This window comes from Kogia breviceps, chromosome 1 (genome assembly GCF_026419965.1).
Source record: "Kogia breviceps isolate mKogBre1 chromosome 1, mKogBre1 haplotype 1, whole genome shotgun sequence".
Lineage (NCBI taxonomy): Eukaryota > Metazoa > Chordata > Mammalia > Artiodactyla > Physeteridae > Kogia > Kogia breviceps.
In genome coordinates, this window is record NC_081310.1 from 162,522,212 (window position 1) to 162,528,940 (window position 6,729).

A 6,729-nucleotide genomic window follows, 5' to 3' on the forward strand; every position below is an offset into this window, starting at 1 on the left:
TGAGTACCATAGTAGGTAAAGTCAAAGGAGCTGGGTTAGTCATTTGGACCTCTGTCGCAGGTGAGGTTCACGCTCTGAGACTGGAGTTTAACGTGCAGGGTGTTTATGAGAGATCCATACCAGAGGAAGGGAGGGTAGGTTGAGCTGTGATGCAGACCTGATAACAGCCTTGGCCAACTCCACCGCGGGGCTCTGGAACAAAATGACCCGTCAGAGTTGTCTCACGTTAGGCTGACATGGCTGAAATAGCTGTGCCTTTATACTTTATTAGTCACTGGGTACAGGCTGCCCTTGGAAGGGCGGGACCCCGGGCAAGGTGGCTGTGCAGCTGAGGCCATCCCTGCTGGGGCTGCCTGCCCCCAGAACTGCTAGCAGCTGGGCAACAAGTCCTGTCCTTGTCTCCCCCCTCCACCTCCACGTTCTATTATAACATCTGTGAACCAACCAGTTCCCAGAAGCCTAACTGCGCAAAGAGAGGTTCCACCCCCTCCCTTTCCCAGTTTCCCTCACAAAATAAAGTCTCAAGTAACTCACAGTCTTAAAATTATTTTACACCGCTAGGCAGTACTATCACCCCCAACACAGAAGCCCAGATCTAATACTAGTTCTATGAGTTAGGTCACATTTTTCCCAAGCAAGAATTTTAAGGAAGTTTTAAGCCCTGACCTCTTCACCAAGCTCCAGATCCACAGATACAAAAAGTTCTTTGGCAATTCCGGTGGGCTATCCTGCAGATACCTCAACGTCAGTGTGTTCAAATCTAAACCCATCATCTTACTATACTTGCTTTAGGATATCCATCCACCAATCCTTATTATTTTAATTGTGGTAACATATATAATATAATTTTAACCACTTGTAAGTGTACCATTCAGTGGCATTATGTACATTCACATACTGTGTGTACCCATCACCACCATCTAGGCCGACTTTTTCATCATCCCCAACATAAACTCTGTACCCAGTAAACGATATCTCCCCACTCCTGCCTCTCCCCCAGCCCTGTAACCTCTATTCTGTGTGGTGTCTCTGTGAATTTGCTTATTCTATGTACCTCATAAAGTAGAATCATACAACATTGGTCTTTCTGTGTCTGGCTTATGTCACCAAGTGTAATGTATTCAAGGCCCATCCAGGTTATAGCATACATCAAAATGTCCTACTTTTTATGGCTGAATAGTGTTTTAGGGTATGTGTACACCACATTTTGTGTGTCCGTCCATCTGTCGATGGACTTTTCCTCATTTCTTTTCAGTGATACTGCAATAACCTCATAAATTTCCCTCCCTTAGCAGCCTCTGACCCTTTAAGTTATTCTCTTTCTGTGGCCATAATGCTCTTTCTAAAACAAATAATAAGATGCGCCTTGGATCTATTCATTGCCTTTACTCGCCCTCCCTGACCCTATCCCATTCTTGGCTACACCACGTGCCCAATTCATAGTGACATTCTGTGTCCTCAGGATCACATCTACCTATTTCTCTGAACTGATCTGCTTTATTCCCTTACACACCAGATGCTTCAGTCACACCATGTACCTCAGTCTACCCCCAAATACGCCATGCCCTTTGCCCTCCTTGTCTTGCTTTGTGCTGTGTCTTCTGCTTGGAGTAGACTTTATTCCATTTCTCCACACGGAAATCTCTATTCGCCCTTCAGAATCCAAGTTCAGTGTCATGTCTGTGAAGCCCTCCTCTAGCAGGCAATTGGTTGCTCCTTTCTCTGTTTCTTCAAAGTACTCGATTCCTACCTCTAATCTCAGTCCTTATTGCAATGGACTGCAATAACTTACTTACTTGTCTGCCTTTTTTATTAGATTGACCTCTGCTGGGGCTGTAGATTCTTTGCACATTTATTTCACGTACCCAGAACCTAGAGTGGCATTTCGAAAGAATGCTGCCTATGTGAGTAGTGCAAGGGGCAGAGGCCTGAAGGTGGAGACGGAATTCTAGAAGGTTTCAAGGACCAACGCAGCTGCTGAGCGGCAGGCCTCGGCCACATCACTTCACCTCTCCGAGTTGCTTCTTCAGTTGTAAATAGTTCAACATCCTAGAGTGGGATTGAGGGCTAAATGAGAAGACTGACATGTAAGTGCTCTTTACAAAATAGTTATGAGTGTTTTTACAATGACCTATTGTACTAGTCTTCATGTACTTCCCATCCCAGATAAACGTGAACTCCTGCAGGATGTTCCCAGTTTTGCGAATTATTTGTTTAAGAATAATTCACAACTAGTGGGGGTGTAATTTTAGAGTAAACTATTCATTTAACATTGTTTGGTTTGTGGTATAAATGGTGGAAATTCAGGGATGCAAAGCTTAGGCAGCAAAGGAAAGAACTTTCTTATCGTCGGTGTCACCTGACAGTGGACGATCTGTCTCGGGAGCAGTCAGTTTCTCTTCATTGGAGGTGGGCAAGCAGATGCGGCCTAACCTTGCCTGTCAGGGAAGCTGTCAGAGATTTTCTGACCTGGACCGAGGAGGGAAAGAGGCTAAACTAGCTGACTCCTGAAGGTCCTCCCCATTCTGGACGTACATTATCCTAAACTTTACATCCAAACTATCCTGAGAGATGGACCAAGGATTTTGTATTCTATTCTGGGGAAGATATCATGGTGGTTTTTTTCCTTTTCTCTTTAAGTGAAAGTTGTAGAGTATGTGAGATCACAGTAAAAAAAAAAAAATCTGACATTTCTACTCTGTGAGTCCTGGCTAAAGCTGAGATTTGATCTTGAAATATGAAAGTAAACTGTAACTACCTCAATTAAGGTCTCTAGGATTTCTATTTATATCAGCTTTTAAAGTTCTCCCAACTTGTCACCCTGGAGAAAAGAAGAAATTACAGTCATCTTACTTAGGGCTGGAAAGTCTAGAAAGACACTTAGGTTGATGGAAAACTGACACTGTCTTGCCTGGGCTTCTGGCAGTTTCCACCCCCTTCTAATTGATGTGAACTCTCACACGCACAGACGTAGTTACTAGTCTCACACAGTAAGTTGAGTGCTTTGGGGATTTAAGCTCAATTGCAAATCACTTGAAGAAACATTTCTTCGTGGTATTTTTAACACCTATTTGTTTTTGTTTTTGTTTTTTGTGATACGCGGGCCTCTCACCGTTGTGGCCTCTTCCGTTGCGGAGCACAGGCTCCGGACGCGCAGGCCCAGCGGCCATGGCTCACGGGCCCAGCCGCTCCGCGGCACGTGGGATCTTCCCGGACCGGGGCACGAACCCGTGTCCCCTGCATCGGCAGGCGGATTCTCAACCACTGCGCCACCAGGGAAGCCCCACCTATTTGTTTTTAAACATCGTCCTTTCACCGTCCAAAGCTGCTGCTTAATGTTATTATTGCTCATGACAAACCCATCTCAATTCTCTGAAAACTGCTTTTCAGTTTTTCTCTTTGTGCAGTTTCCACTCAAGCGTGCCGGCTCGTGACTTGCGTTCCCTGCACCCCGTCCGCTGCCGCCCACCCCTCGGCACCCCGCCCCGAGGAGGCCCCTGTGAAACCGAATCAGAAGCCCACAATGTCAGCATCAGAGGGCTCCCAAGATTTCATCTCAACTAATTCAAACCCTTGCACCTCCCTTATTAAGGACAAAGAAGCTGAGGTATGGGACGTCCCAAAGGAAGTAGCAAAATTAAGCCAGGACGTGAGGGCCTTCTGGCCCCTAAAGACTCTCTTAGTTTGGTCTCCCTGGAAGTAGTACATGAAACCAAGTGCAAGTAGTGTATTGAGGAGGTGATCCCAGGAAGCAGAGCAGGGGAGTGGGGACGTGGGACAGGGAAGGGAAGGCAACTTTGGGGGATGTGGTAATGAACACGTTAGCTCTGTGGGCACCTGGGGCTCAATCCCCCTGAGGACCTCTGCAGATGGTTTAAAACAAGCCTCAGAGTTGTCCCACGGGAGGGGCAAAGAACTAGTGGTTCCACAGTTACCCACCAACTCTTGTCTGTCGTTGGTTGAAGCCTGCTCCCAGGTTCTTAATTCCCCAGCACTTCCAGCCTGCTCTATGCAAGGGGTCAAGCATTTTTCTGCAGCTGGGAAAGCCCTCAGCAGAGTTGCAGGGTCTTTCAGTGGAAGTCACCCAGCACACATGCCTAAGGGGATATGCGTGGGGCAGTGACAGCCTCTGCTGCACCAGCCAAATGCTCATTCCCTCCTGTCCCCAGTCAATAAACATTGACTGCCTTAGAGGTGAGAAGCTGAAACCAAACCTGATTTATAAGGAGAAATGAGATGTTCAGGTTGGTATTCTCAAATGAGTAAATATTATCCCTATTTTTTTTTTTTTTTTGCTCCGCGGCATGTGGGATCTTCCCGGACCAGGGCACGAACCCGTGTCTCCTGCATCGGCAGGCGGATTCTCAACCACTGCGCCACCAGGGAAGCCCTCAAATGAGTAAATATTATCCCTATTTTACAGAACCCAGCATGCACTTTTGCATGTTCCCCACTTTGTACATGCTGTCCCTCTACCTTGTATGACCTCCTAGAAAACTCCTATTCATCCTACAAACTCCAGCTCCAATAAGAACTTTCTGTTATATCCTTTCCTGATGGCTCAGGAAGAATTAATTGCTCTCCCACTTTGCTCTGACGGCATGTCGTGCCAGCTCTAACATGGCGGTGCAGTGCCCATCTCACCTACTACTAATAGTGGTAATAATAGCTAATGTTTATTGACTTTAATTTTGTTCCAGGCACTGTTTTAAATAATTTATGTGAATTAACTCATTTAATCCTTTCAACAACTCTATGAAGTAGCTACAATCACCATCTCCATTTTGTAGAAGGGAAACTAGGACAGAGATTAGCAACTTTCCCAGTATCATGTAACTAGCAAGTGGCATAGCTGGGATTTGGTTCCAGAAGGTCAGGCTTCCAGGTCCCTGCTCTTAACTACTGCACAGAATAAGCTCTCTTTCACTGGAATAGAGAAGGGGGACCAAGGACTGAACCCTGGGGGTATTTCTGGCAGTTTTGGTAGGGCCTCAGGCCAGGCTAGGAAACATTGTCTACAGAGAATCTTAAACAGGTAGGTGACACAAGATTTGCGTTTTACAAAGATCACTCTCAGCACAGGGCAGAGGGTGAATTGGAGTAGGAGACATCGAGAACAGAGATAACAGTATTTTGACCGGTGCAATAATCCAGGGAAGAGATGATGAAGTCCCAAATTTAGCAGGGATCCTGCTCCCTGGACTAACCCCACTCACCTCCCCAGCCACTCCCCAACGTGGCAGAGCTGCTACTACTGCACCTGGCCAAGGGCCAAGTGGGGGCAGAAATGCAGCCTGGGCTCCGGCTACCACCATGAGCCCTGGTGAGGAGTCACAGATACAGAAAGGAAGGCTGGTGCCTTTTGCTTGCTTGCACAGAGAAGCCATGTTGACTAGCAGTGGCCCTGCCCAATCTTCCCTCCAATCCAGACATTTTAAACAACTTTCTGTTTCCTACTTATGTCATGATTTTCCCCACCTCTGTTTTGAATATTTGATTTCCTCTGCTAAGGATGCTCTTTCACTCATTCACTAATTCATTCCTTCACTTATTCACAACACATTTTTTTTAGCACCCCACATGGGCCAGGCACTTTTCTAGGTGATGGGGACTTTACAGTCTAGGGGATGAGATAAATGTTAATGTAGTAATTATACAAATATGTCACTCTGACACTTTTTTGGGAGGTAAAGTCAGGGGACCATGAGACTAGATGTTGGGTGCTGGAGACTTATCCACTGTGGGATGCAGGTGGCCAAGGTAAGGTGGAAACTGGGACGACATAGCTTCCCTTTGCAGAGACATGACTTTTATGCTGAGATGTGAGGAATGAGTAGGAATTAACCAGGCAAAGAGGGTAGGGGAGTGGCCACCCTCCCTGAAGTCCTCCTATGTTTAACAGCGTGCTCATGAACCTTCGGGTTAAAGCAGATAGGTCTGGAGCCCAGAGGAGACTCAGCATAACGAAGGGAGGGGGAGCTGAGGGGCGGCACCCGACAGAGAAAGGGACGGAAGGACCCAGTGAGGGAAGCTGCAGGGAGAGGGGGCGGGGCACCTCGGCGAGGAGCGGGGGGCGGGGCACTGCGAGAGCCCTGGGAAGTTCTCAGAGCAGACTGCTGAGGAGCTCCGGGAAATAGGGGTGTTCGACACTTCATCTTAAATTGTGCTTCTGTGGTTTACAATTCTTCCCCTCCCCAGACCTTCAGAAGAATGGGCTGCACACAAACGCCTTATGTAGATGGTTTGGGAGAAATAGCCGAGTTCCCATTAAGGGCCACTGGGAAACAGTGAGGACTGCACAGCCACGTGAGGTGACACAGAACAAGAAAAGGTCAGTGGACACAGAAATGTGGAGGGGACAGCAGCAATAGGAGGTATTCATAGACTCAGATGTATTTAAACCCTCAAAACAAGAATTTTATTTGTATTCAATTATGATGAGTGATTAGCATAAAGTGATGATCAAAGGCAGCATTAAAGAGGATCCCATGAGAGTAGGGACAGCCTAGACAGGAAGATAGAAAAAGGAAGGGACATTCTCACGGATGACTTTGGCAATGCGACGAAGCTGTGGTTCTGTTCCAGACATCTGAGACTCAGCGTGTAAACTCCATCTGAAGGAGATTCCTCCCCACCGCTGGTTCCCAAGCTCACCACCCAGCCAGCTGCAGTGCAAAGCCTACCAGGACTTTGGAGAATTACCAATGCAACATTTACTGTTACTAAAGC